Below are 13226 nucleotides of genomic sequence, written 5' to 3'. Positions count from 1 at the left end.
GAGGGGGAAAAGTAAGAACATAAAAGGCTGCTTTTCCAGCGCTGGCTGCCAGAATCTCTCAAGAGGCCAAAGGTGGGTCAGGCAGGGCAGCAGCAGGGTCAGGATAAATCCTCCTGGGACGTCTCTGCTCCCGTCCGCTTACAAATTCATGTGACGGCTGCACCCGGGGAACGCTGAGAGCCCCGAGAAGATCCGACATGATGAGCCATTTATTTATTTATTTCCCCGAACTCCAGAGACACTTTAAAAGGATTTCCTAATGTGGCTAGAATCATTTCCACAGGCAGCCAGCTCCAACTTAATTTTCAAGGGTAATCTCCTTTTGAGAGATGGCAGAGGGATTATTTTAGAACGGAGCAGTAAGCATGCAACAGAACGACTGCGTTTGTTGCCAGTTTTGAGCAGCAGCCTGCACAGCCGGGGCGGACTGGGCTCCTTGGTTGTCCCTGCAGAGAAACCAGGACTGAGAGAGTCCAAGAAGCTGAAGACAGTCCCTGGGGAAGAGCAACATTTCTTTCCACAGCAGGAATAACCCACTCCAGTTCTTCAGGTCTTTGCTCGTTGGAGAAGAGGAAAGCCAGGACAGCGCAGGAGCATCCTTCAGTCCGGCAGTCTCAATGGAAAATCCTTGCTGCCTTCACTGCAGAGGGTCCTCCAACCCCGGCCGCCATCCCCCCACACGTGTAGGATCTGATCCAGCCACAGGAGGGGGACAAAGATGCACTTGGTGAGAAAGTTTTGTCGTGTGGAAGATTTAATTTAACCACCAACTACAAGCTGGGGGACTTCTCTCCTGCTGGCAGCCGCAGACCCTCTGCCTTTCGGTCCTGCGATGTTCAGTCTTGCTGTGCGTAGGGTAGGGCCTGTGGTGTCTTGTTTAACAAAGGACTTGGGGTAATCTTATCACTGGGCACAAGGTGAGTAGAAGCACCTAACATCTCACCAGCACTGACCAGTCTGGGGCAATGCCTACGAGCAGGGCTCTGCTGGGAGGCAGCGAGCACTGCCCAGCCCGTAACGCCTTCGTTGGAAGATGCCCCGACCTGCACGATGCACACCCTGCCCACGGACACACGGCATGGCCAGCGGGCACGGCAGCGCTGCCTGGAGCTAAGGCAGCCTCCTGCGGGGCTGCAGGCAGAGCAGCAGGCAGCGGGGCTGGGATGGAGCGAGCTCAGCAGTAGGGAAAGCAGGTGGCCGAGCAGCAGGGAGGGATACTTGCCAACCACGCACATCACTAGGATCCTGAAAGGAAACAATTTGTTTAACTAGTTTGCCAGATAATATCTATATTATGAATGCACCAAACATTGCTTATTCCTCCTCGCTGGAGGGTTCTTGCTTCCAGGATGAGCATGTTGTTTTCTCCAGTTCATGGCTAGGGGAAGATTGGGCAGAGCTGCTGAAGCCCCAGCAGCTGCTTTGCCAGGAGCAGGCAGGTCTTTGCTGCCAGTGTCAGCAAAGGGGGGGTGGTTCTGCACCCCCATAAATAATGCCACTTTTCTGCTCAGTGTGTCCTTGAGCCTTCATTTATCTCCCCTCACCTCTGAGTTTGTACCTGTTTGTCCCCATTCAGGATGCACGGCCAACACCTGGGGAAGCGCTGCCTCCCAGCACGTCCTCCTTGGCCTCCTCTAGAGCCTGTTGCTTTTCCAAAAGTCCTCAGGGGTGGGTTTGCAGGTTGCCCTGAGGCCAGCTTTTCAAAGGAGTCCAAGTTCAGTTTAGGGTGCTAAATTACAGCTAAACAGAAATTGTGCAGGGAGAATGGAGCAGAGGAGGATTCGCCAAAGAGTAAGGTTGTGCTTTTGACAAAAATCAACAAAATGGGAGAATGCTTTCCATTAGTTTAATAAAATGCAAGGTTGTTTTTTCTGGGAAGGAGTATTTTCTGTGAAGAATGTAGTTTGGTCAGACGTTGTGTTCCCTGCGCAGAGGAACACAGAGCTTTTCAGAAGTGAAACTGGGACGTAAGGCCCCATGGAGGAAATGTATCTGTAGGGACAGGCAGTAGCACAAGAATTTAACTTCAGCTTGGGAGTTTTACAAACTGTACAAACAAACCTAGGAGGCAAGAATTAGCCTCCCCATCTTCGTGTGCCATGTCTCCCCCGTAACTGTACCAAAATTGCCATTTTCTGGTCCGAGCCATTCGATGCAGGTCGTGCCCACACTAACACTGAGGCCTCGGGGGGCACAGACATCTGTGGGACGGCAGGGAAGGGGAGCAGTGGGTGTGCAGAGGTGTGCGGGTGCTGCAGAGCCGTGGTACCTCTGTACCAAACCCTCGCGTTGCGGTAACCGAGCATCTGCGCTCCAGATCCCTTACAGAACCGGAAAGTGAACTGTCCAAACTAGATCATGTTCGAGCTGCAACACATTTCTGTGATTTTCCTGAAGTGGCAGGGTTTAAAAGGAAAATGGATGAGATGACGTGTGACTGACAAGGGCATTAGTGTGACTCCAGACAAGAAATCATAGCAGCATCAGATAAACACAATGGAAGAGTATTTACGGATCTACACGGACTTAAACGGTCACCAAAACAATTTCCTTTTCTGTCCCCCAAGAGGAAAAAATGAAGCTAGGAAGTATAATAAAAACTGAAACTTCAGTGCTGCCTCTTGCCTGGCGTTTGTTGGCTTTCTGGAGTTTGAGAAGCCGTGAGTGCACCTGAACCCAGACAGTGCCAGGCAAGTGCACCCTTGGTGCCATTTGCAGGGTTGCACCATTGATGCCATTTGCAGGGTCCAAGGGGCTGTTCCTGCTCTGGAAATGCGTTTGGGACGGGTGACGTGCAGGTGGGCAGGAAGGGAGGGCAGGGAGAAGAGCCGGAGGGTTTGCAAGTGGCATAACCAGGCATGCAGCTTCTATCTCCTCCCAGTTGCCTTTTCCCTTCATTACTGCAGAGATATTTCCCTCTAGTGCTTCAGCTTCACTAAACTAGCTCTTTGATCAGTGTTTATAGTAATGGAGCTTGGTATAAGCTCTAACATCCCTAAATGCTGTAAATATATATCTATAAACACTAAACAAAACATTCCCTATATAATAAGCTGAGACCAGAACTGTGAATTAAGGCCCCAGACAAGGCAGATGCACAGCAACAATTCTCAAGGACTTTGAAGTTAAAAGCCTTGCTGTGTAAATGTAAGAGCTTTTGTAAGTCAAACTAAAAGTCTCATTAAGGCAAAACTTCCATGATCAGAAACCTGACTGGTTCAGTGGGAGTCCCCAAGGACAGGAGTATTTAGCACACTTTCTAATTAAAAGACGGGAGTTATGGTACAGCAGTTAGAATATGTTTTGTACTTGTCTCGGAAGCAGCCGATCTATTCGGTAGGTTGTGTCTGCAGAGAGAGACCGCGAGGGCTCTGTGCAAACAGGACATAAGGAAACTAAGCTACAAACAGGCAGAGAGGGGGGGCTGGAAGTCTCCGGTGGTCTGTGTGTGCTGCGGTGCTGTCAGCGTGGGTAAGCAAGCAGCATCGAGCCGAACCTGCTTGGCGTGCTGCAGAAAGCTGCTCTTCTGGACATCTTCTGGATGTACCCTGTGCACAGCACGGTGTTAGGAAGGGGCTGCCCTGGAGTCTGGAGAAGCCAGCTTTTGCCCAGTGCTGGGACATCCACTGGGGAAGCCCGCTCCTGTCCACCCATCACCTTCCAGGGAGTGTGCATTAATCAGAGCCAGGACGGCATTTCGGAACCAGAAACAGCCAAGCACTTAACGAAAGCGTTTCTTTAGTGGGGCGGTATGGGGAGAGTGAGGAGGAGAAATAAGTTAAAAACATGGGGCATTTCAATATTTATTCTGATAATTCAGTTCTCCTAAAAACTGTTTTTGTTTCAGATTTCCTGCTGGTTTTAAAAGCTAAGAAAAGGGTAAGAGCTCCAGTTAAAAAAGAATATTTTGCTCAGACCCAAAAGAAAGCACACAGCCAAAATGCTACGGATTTTTTTTTTTAATTTGATTTTATAAAATACTTGTCCAATATTTCAAAAAAAACTCCACACATTATTTCAGTTTGATACCAAATGGAAACCCGTCCCCATTTTCACACGTGCCAGCAAACTAAAACATCATCCACTGTATAGTTCAGTGTCAGGACTGGTGTCCTGGTTAAATTCCTGCTGAGAGCTCATCTGAATTCAAAAGCAAAACTCCTGCTGAGTTTAGTAGTCTAAATATTCTACATTTTTAGGTAAAATATTCTACTTTGTGTCACTCCTTGCTGTTTGCTTTGGGCACAGTGGTCCAGCTTTCTGCCCTAAGCTATTTTATTCTCTTTTCTTGGCTTCTTAATGCTCTCTGCATCCTGCTGGAGAGCAGCCCACGAGGATGGGTGGAGAACCCATAGGTCGATGGAGGCTTTTGTCAGCTTAAAATGTAGCAATCTGGGAGTGAAGCCTGCTTGTCTCACCTCAGCAGTGTGCAAGTGAGATTCATGTACTTGTGTCGTGGTATGCAAAGCTGCTGCTCTGAAATGCTGCTCTGCCTTCCTGTCGTATCGCTGGGAAACACCTTGATAACCACCGTGTGTGCACGCAAAGGATCAGAGTTACGAAGGGCCTCGTTAGATCTCTTGAAAAGTAAATCCCCATTAATGCAGCTATATGGAAACAGGGCTGTCAAGAAAGATCTAGCCCAAGTTTTGGTTGTGGGATGACTTGAAAAGCCTACCATGTTTCACAAACACTGTGTTCAGAGCCAAGTCCTGAAGCTCATGCTTCCCCAGGCAAAGGCTCTCTGCCTCCAGCTGCTGCTCAGTCAAACCTTGAGAAATAGGTCAATTGAAACTCATTTAAGTTTGGCAGGTGCATGACCTTGAGTGCCTTGTCAGTGACCCAGGATTACAAATATTCACGTGTGCGTTGTTTTCCTTATACTAATACAGCACCAGTTTTTGGAAACAGGAGGTTAAATTTTTCATTAACCCTTAAATAAAGAACACCACACTCGTTGGAAATGTGGTATTTTTAGGAAAAACTTCTAAGAAAAGTGTGGGTAGAGGCAAAATTTCAGTATCTAGAAAACAAATTAGTTCAGGTGGCTAATTAAAATGGAAAAGCAGGTGAGGCCAACAGGAGATGGGAGCTGGGGGGCACCTGTTGGGTGAAGGGTGGGTGCAGCAGGTGAGCTGGGTTTGAGCACTGGGTGCTTGTTGCCTTCCCAGCTTGGTGCCCTGGGTTGTCCCTGCAGCCTTGAAGCTCCCCTGGTGCTCTGTATGGAATAATCAGGGCAAGTAGAATTATGCAAAAAATAGGTGTTCATTTTTTGTTAGCCCTAGCAGTATTATTATTTTTAATGATCAGTTTATTCCTGATTATTAGTGCTCTGTTCTCTTAGGCTGTGCCACTGTTTGTTTAAGGGACTACCTTGTGATCCGTGAGGGAGGAGAAGTGCATTGCACAGAACCTGACTTCAGTTTACACTGGTGGGAGTCAAAGAAAAGCGACCTTTTCTTTAGGCTTTTGGTGCAATTGGCACGAAGAGTGATATTTGAAAACATAGAATGCTGCCTACATGGTATGAAAGGTGATTCTGAGGTGTATTTCCTTTGAATTTGGCAGAAAGCAGCATTTTTATGCTGTCAGTTTGAGTGGGTCTCTTAATGAACAGCTGTTCCTCACTGGCAGCAACCAGTTTCTTGTGGATTATTTCTGAAACAGCAAGAGACAGCAGCAGTCCTTTCTGTTACCCTTGACTAAAGGCTGCCTGTCAAAATGTTTCTTTAGTCTCTCGTAGCGAGAATTAGGATATTTTTCCCAGCTCATGAGTAGCAGGTGATTTCAAAGGATTTCCCAGCCTGCTTTGGGTTTCCTCCTGAAATTCTGATTTGTGAATTTTGTGAACAAAGAAAAGAAATCTCTTTCAGGTCAGATCAACAGAAACCTTTCTTTCAGGTGAGCCTAAATGCTTTATCTTACCTTTGACATCCTTTAAACTGCTTCTTTTTCAGTGTGAAACGAAGACTATATTTTTAAAAGTTATTTCAAAGCAGAAAGTTAAAAGTCTGAAAGTTTCATTCTGAGAACGTGGAACTTAAGATGCTTCAACAACACTGAAACTCTTTGGGAAGTAACTGTAAGTGGAATATTTATCAGATGAGACCTTTCTAAGGGTAGTTTGGGTGAATGACAGGACCGCAAGCAGCTTTAAATTAAATGTTTTGTATGGTAGAAATGTAGAAGGAGTGCTATTTTGGGAAGCTCCCCTCTGTGAGAGCTGCTGCTGAAACCAGGAGCTTCTGATCCCTGCCATGTGGCAGTTGTTTTGATGTAGGTAACCCTGAATCAAGGATTGGGACTGAAGTCCTGTTTAGTTTCCTGAAGTAAACTGTTGTGGCTTGCCATTTTCTCCTTCCACTCTGGGTATTTTTCATCCAGGAAGGAAGAAAACGGTGTCCACAGGACTAGATGAAACTTAACCAATGGGCATCTCTTTGGTTCAGGATCGTACTGGCAGGTATAAGGAAGGAGAGGAAGGCGAGTGTGAACTGAATGTTAGCAAAGCTTTACAGGCATTTCTTGGGGCACATAATGCTAAAAATCTGTTGCTTCCTGCTGAGGAAGATGCTTACACAGTATCTGTTTGCTGCTGCCAGGTGTTTATCAGCTGATATCCCCACCTGGGCAATGTTCCAGGAAGCATCAGTGCTGTTCGGAAGGTCGAGGTGCCCAATGCTGGTTATCTGTTCTTTTTTCATCCCTACCAAGCTCCTGAGTGTCTTCAGCAGCCAGAATCATTTTCAGTGCCTCCTCTTCAAGTTTCTCTGCTTCACTTTTCCTATGTATGCTCTACATCTAAGGCAGTTTCTTTCTGCTAGTAGTTTCACAATATAGATGAAAACTCCAGCATAATTAAATAAACCAGTGCTGAAACCCCCCAAAGAACAATTATCTTTTCTGTGAAATTGTCCCGGCAGAAATCTTGGAAAACTTGCATGTAATTAGTACATCGAGCCCCGCTGCAGAGCTAAGTGCAATGCATTAGGGCTTGTAGTGCTGACTTCTCTTGGACTCCAATTGACCACTGATAGCAAATCTGTGGGCAACGTGCAGACTGACTGCTTTTATGCATTTACACATGGTTAGTGTAATGATTTTTGAAGCTATTTGAAGTTTACGCTACCCCGGTCTCCATTATGCTTGCTGAGCTGTTCTCCCCGTGTGCCCTCACCCTTTAAACAGCCTTCCTCTGGATTCTGTGTCGGTGGGGGAAGGAATGGTCTTGGAGCTGAGAGCGCCGGGCCAGAACTTGGCAGAACTGGATTAACGGCACGGCTGGGCTGTAGGCTTCTGTGGATGAATCGCTTTGGCCCAGATCTTAGGTGTCCAGGAACCCAAAGTGACAGACAGGGTTGTTCCAGGATACGTGTACATCCAGCCCGCGTTGATTGGGATTGCGTTAGGTGCCTAAAGGCATCCCACATTGCCTGACAAGAGAGGGGCCTGACCCAAGCTATGAAGTCACTGGAAAGACAAAAGGAAATTGGTGCCTTTATATTAGGTGCCTATTGAACACGGAGCCATCTTATTTGTAAGCAAGGCTCGGGGAGAGCTCGAAGCCCTCTGTAAAGCCTGGCAGTGTTAATGATGGAGGATGTTGGGCTGGCAGCTCTTGTACTTCCTAAAGGGAACGATTTGCCAAGAGGGGTCACGGCCCTGGAAGCTGTTAGTTCTGTAACAGCAGGTTGAGTTGTCTTTTGTTCTTCCAAATACTTCCAGTGCTTCCACGATAGGGGAAAAAAAATATGGACTAGGAAATCCTATAGCTCTGCTCCAGATCAGCTAATGCGCCAGCTACCTGGGGAAAAGAAAGTTCTGACAGGGAGTTCTCATACTAGATACATACTTGGAGTCCTTTTTATCATAAAAGAGGAAGAAGCCATGCTTAATTCACGACTGGAAAGTACCCAAGCGCTAGGATGAGAAGGGAGATGTCTGAAAACTGATGTAAAGCAGAATATTAACACCAGTATGTGAGCACTACTTTATCTTGAAAGGACCCATAATAAATATTTTCAAAGGTGTAAGATGATGTGTGCCCATTGGGTATTAAAATCTGGAGGGGGACTAGTCTGAAGACCAGCTTTGTAAGGAAGATGCTCCTCAGGGACAGTGGTTATAGGTTTGGGATGTGCTTCTTGCCTTTCCTGCAGGTGCTAGCAGGGCTGACACAACCCTTCCTAGACTACGGACTGATGCAGGTTTGTTTCCTGTAATGTTGGATGGAAGTGGTGGAACTGAAATGGGAGTGCAGGAACTGGGAAGGACCGCAGGGAAAGCTTTGCCCTGGGGCAGCTGCGTCAATCTTTGCCATCACAATTTCTCACCACATCACAATTTCTCAGCTGGGGCTGCCAGAAGCCAGCCGGTTGCCAACCCCTGCTACACTTCAGGAACAAACCTGTGTGTGGATGAGGCCTTTTGCACCATTTCTGAGCACGAGATCCCCGGCCAGGCCTCTGCAGGAGCATCTGAATTGTCTCCTGGGCTCTCTTTGGCCATCTGATGCGTGAACGCAGAGTGGCAGTGAGGATCCAGCTCCTCTAACCTGCTGAAGCTGTGGATGAAAATGCACGTTGCTGCCCTTGAAGAAGTGGAATCAGAGGAGTCTGTGATAGGGGAGCGCAGCACGGATAAAAGAAGAATCTGAAGGACTTTGAACATGTGAGAGAATGTGAACAGGGGTGATCCCAGAAGAGAAATTCTTCGGGGAATCAGAAGGAAAATAGATGTTAGGGAGGCAGGAATGAAACTGTTTGAAGTCAGAGGGGGGAAGCTGGATCTTAGTTTTGATCAAGAGAAGGCTGAGAGGAGGCTGAGTAATCTCAAATCAAAGTTCGGGGGAAATCAAACCTGAACATTAAACAATCCACAAATCTCTCCCTTGAAGAGAGAAGATCCAAGGACCCAGAAAAGCGAGGTGAGAGGTTTCCTTAGATCCTTGCAGAGGGACAGCCTCTGCCTGGAGAAGGGGCCAAAATTTCCTCTGGTCTGACAGAGAGTGGTTGGTGGGACCAAGAAAGTCTGCAAGCCTTGCAGGACCAGCAGGTTAGCGCCATATCCCCACTAGAGCAGAAGGGAGATGGGCACTAAGTGTTTTTTTTTTTTTCTTTAATTTCCTAACAGTTGTTGTGTTTTCTCTCCTCGAAGTGCCCAGCCATCTACGTGGCTGAACCTTTCTCTCAGGTGCTGCCCTGACTCGGGCTGGCTGTAAGCCACAGCTTCTCTGGGGAGCCTCCTGCTCAAGCTGTGTGAGTGCGTGCGTGTGAGCCGCCCTGCCAAGCTGAGGGGCCGGAGCTTCGGAATTAACAATGTTGACTCAGGCCTGAAGACTTTAAAAGAATTTCTATCAACAGATTTTAAAGATCTTAAAATATACAGCTTGAGTAGCCTTAGGTTTCTCAGGCAGCTGCCAAATCAAACTGAATAATAAAATAAAACTGAATAATAAAGTGATCACACAGTGTAAGATCAAGATGGGGCCGAGTCAGAAGCACCTCCAGTAATTACTGGATTGGGAGCAGCCTCCTGACAAGCCTTGCGTTTCTGCTGACATGCAAACCAAAAACAGCAACAAAACTTCCCCAAATGAAAAGAGCTCTTCCCTCCCGGCTCCCTATTTACTCTTTTTGCTCTGTGCTGTCGGTATGAGCTGGGTAGCAGAGGTGCCAGGTGGGGCAGGGAGCCCAGGAGGAGGTGATGCTGCTCCGGAGGGGTGGTGGGCAGGAGGAGAAGGGATGTGGGTGACCAGGGCCAGGTGGGGCATGGGGACAGTGGGATGTCAAAGCAGAATCCCGAAGAGGATGATGCCGATGGAGGCATGAACCTGGCACCGACCAGCACCAATCCCTGCCGTTACTCTGCTGCCCACACCTGGGAGGTCTGTGTCTTCTTGTCCTCTCCCCAGAGCTCAGCCACAACCATCACCCACGGCAGGATGGGTCGCTGCCTGTACCCACGCTGCCCTAGCGTTCCTCACTCGCTTTGTGTAGAGCCACAGCAGCTTCCAGCCTTCCTCCTCCTTTTATTGCTGGTTCTGTTGAAAAGCCAGTGAAATCAATATTAAAAGCCTGGTGAGGGGTTTTACTAAAAAGATTAAATTGCCTTGAAATGCTCGTTCTTTATGATTTGTATTGCAGTAATGCTACAAGGCCCTAAAAGGCCCATATAGGAAACTAGAGTTTGCTTTAAAGCTACATGTGTTTTGTTTGGGGACCTGGAGGTTTTTGATGAAAAGATTTTATTTTTTGATAAAAACATTCTGGCGAAAATGGAGCTATTGAGAAAGAAGAACCAATTTTTATTCCTTTTTGGTGACATTTTTCATGAGATAAAATGTAATTCCTGAGAATCTCTAACTCTGGTTCTTTTTCATTCTTTCTCTCTTGGCTCCTGGCATCTATTTCCCATTGTCCTTTCAGAGTGCCAGGGCAAATATATCTTTCTATTTTGGTATTGTCAAGAGGTAAGGCTGTAGGGAAAGGTAATATCTTTTCTTAGAGCAACTGATAGAACTGGAAAAAAATGGACTTATTTTGGGTTATAGAAGCCCTGTCTGCCTCTTTTGTTTATAAATTACCCTTCTGTTCTCCTGGAGACCTTCCTGTCTCTACACTGAACTCTTTTAACTCTAGCATATATACTTTGAAAGGGTGCTCATCATTTATCTTTACTGCTCCTGCAATCTTCTCGTCACCTCTGCTTGCTTGCCTCCTTCAGCTACTTATTCTTCTCCACTTCGCAATCTTCTCAAGTGGCATCTGTAGCTTATATTTTATTACTTGTGTACGCGTCTTCCTAATCCTCCGTTATTTGGGGCATATCCTTTGTTATCCGTGTTAGTCTTCTCTATGCCCTGGGGACGTTTATCGCTAATTGGTTCACCTAAGTGGGAAGGTAAACATTCATTTCTCTTGGAATACACATTTTACTTGCAGCGGTACAACCCAGAGAGATGTTATGCTCTCCTTCTTTCCTTTGTGGTGTAACGCACAGCCACAACACGTTAAGCGCACCTCTGGCAAGGTCTGCGGCGCGCTGAGCAGCGGGTGGAGGATGAGTATTGCTGCCTTTGAAACCCGCTGACCTCGCTGGGAGACGTGGCAGTGCCTGCAGAAGTCAGGGCTATGCACAACTCCACCTCTCTGTGGGGAAACACCCCTGTAAGCCCTCAGCTTAACAGGAGGAGGGAGGCAGAAGGTTCTGCTCACCGTTCTTGTTGGCAGCCTGGACAGTGGAATAGGCGGTAAGCACGCTGCTTAAATTTACAGATGGCACCAAGCTAGGAGCACCTGCAGATCTGTTGGACAACAGGGTGAGGGTTGAAATGAGTTCAACACGTTGCAGGAATGGTTTGGAAGAAACAAAAGAACTACAGGCAAGTGCAAGCCAGGCAACTTGGGCTGGAATGATCAAAGTACAGAAGATGAGGACAGGGCAGTGGTTCTGCAGAAGGGGAGCTGATGAGGAGAGAAAAGTAAAGACTGGACCAGAAGTTCAGCAAGTCTCAGTGCCATGCTGGGGGAATAACAGGTGTAGAGAGGTAGGGTATCGTGTAACAGGATTCTTTTACAGCAAAGTGATGGAGGCTGACTCTTGGAGAGGCTTTCTGTGGGTGAGCAGTGTTCGGGGTGAGGATGCTGAGGAAGAAGGTCTGCGGGGGTTGAGACATGGGGAGATGATGGAGCTGTGGGGCAGGAGCTTGAAGCATTGGCTCCCCAAGGTCCTTGAGCCCCTTGCCTCGTGGACATACTTCTCACCCAGAGCTCTGTCGGGTCACTGCCCGGAGGCAGGGGCAGCTCATCCTGCCCAAAATGTTGCCCTCAGATGTGTGTTGGTTTGTCTTGGTAACGCACGAGCTGCCTGTAGGTAGGCCAGGGAAGGAGGCTTAATTTTTTTTTCACTTCACTAGACATATTCTTGTGGTAAGAGGAGGATAGGAGTTTAACTATGCTGTTGGCCTTGAGGCTTTAGGTATCAAGGAGAGATTATTTCAGAGATCAAACTGAATGCTGATTCAAGGGAGTAGCTCATCCCTTTGGAGTGCTCCAGAAGGAAAAGGGAACATTGTCAGTTCAATCTACTGTGGAATTTATAGTATTAATGATCTGAAGAACACTTTAGGGATTTCTGTCAGATGTCTATTTTAATTTAAACTCTTGGGTGTTTAACTACCCAAAATATTGAGTTCTAGTCATTATAAAAACTAATAACTGGCTTATTTTGCTGCTAATTCAGAAACTGAGGTTAATTATCTATAGTGAAAGGATGTGGTACTAATCTAAAGTCTACCTGAATAAGACACCGTGGTTAATTGATTCCCCATGAAATGACAAAAGATTCCTTCAGAGTAAAGAGATGTTTAATATTCAGGGCTTTCTCAAAGGTACTAAGTTTTGCTTCTCATGAAAGGTTTTTTTGTTTGGCTTCATCAGCTCTACCCTGCCCTTTTATTATTCTTATTGTCGCTTTATTTTTATAAAAAGTACCATAGGGTGTTTATACGTTTTCCAGGTGGAAGCCTGTCTACTGCATCCCTTTGATTTGCAATAAACCTTGTATACAAGATGTTACCCCACCGAAGGAGATGGGAATCGCTGGATATCCAGTCCGCAGATGTGGGGTTGCACCTAGAATTTGGCACCTGTGTTTGGTCCAGACAGACGGGTGCTCCAGCAGAGCTGCATGCTTGCGGGTGAGCATGGCCAGGATTTGGCCCCGCTAACTTTTCCAAAATCACAGGCACATTAGTCTCAGAGCTGAAATTCTTCTTTGTGCTCTGCCCTGTATTCTCTGTGCTCTGCTGTTCCCTTTCTTCAGGGCTCAGAATCTGCCCACTCTCCCACTAGTTTATTTAATAAAAATTACTTTCTGAGCCAACTGCAAGCAGCTAAAAAAATTAATTTAAACTTCCCCTAAAGTGTATTTGTCACTGTCCACTGTTGTAATTCATTACGTTGTATCCTAGCGTACCCTGAACATGGCAGTGTCAGAACTCTGATGATGTAGTGCAGTCTCCATGTATAATATATCATGAGAACAGTTTCAGCTTGGGTGATATATTAAGCCAGCCTGGAAGGATTTTGAAAATAGACCTAAATTTCTGGATTTTTTTTTTGTGTGTGTAGCTTTGAGTGGTTGAAGGCTTCACCCAACGCATTTTACTGAATATCTAAATCATTTCTCCCTTGCCAGGCACGTGTTGGAGTTAGGGATGTCAG

General features: G+C 46.7%; 2 long non-coding RNA genes across 2 annotated transcripts in view; both read left to right on the top strand.

The window, feature by feature from the left end:
- Positions 1 to 13226, top strand: part of LOC118176341 — a 258610-nt gene that overhangs the window by 167618 nt on the left and 77766 nt on the right. The gene's annotated exons all lie outside the window — the stretch shown is intronic.
- On the top strand, positions 5136 to 7746 carry LOC118176344. The gene is made up of 2 exons (XR_004755355.1): positions 5136 to 5901; positions 6603 to 7746. It is a non-coding gene; the product is annotated as an uncharacterized LOC118176344 (long non-coding RNA).

The sequence above is a fragment of the Oxyura jamaicensis genome, chromosome 19 (genome assembly GCF_011077185.1).
Source record: "Oxyura jamaicensis isolate SHBP4307 breed ruddy duck chromosome 19, BPBGC_Ojam_1.0, whole genome shotgun sequence".
Lineage (NCBI taxonomy): Eukaryota > Metazoa > Chordata > Aves > Anseriformes > Anatidae > Oxyura > Oxyura jamaicensis.
This window is presented reverse-complemented; position numbering and strand designations above follow the sequence as displayed.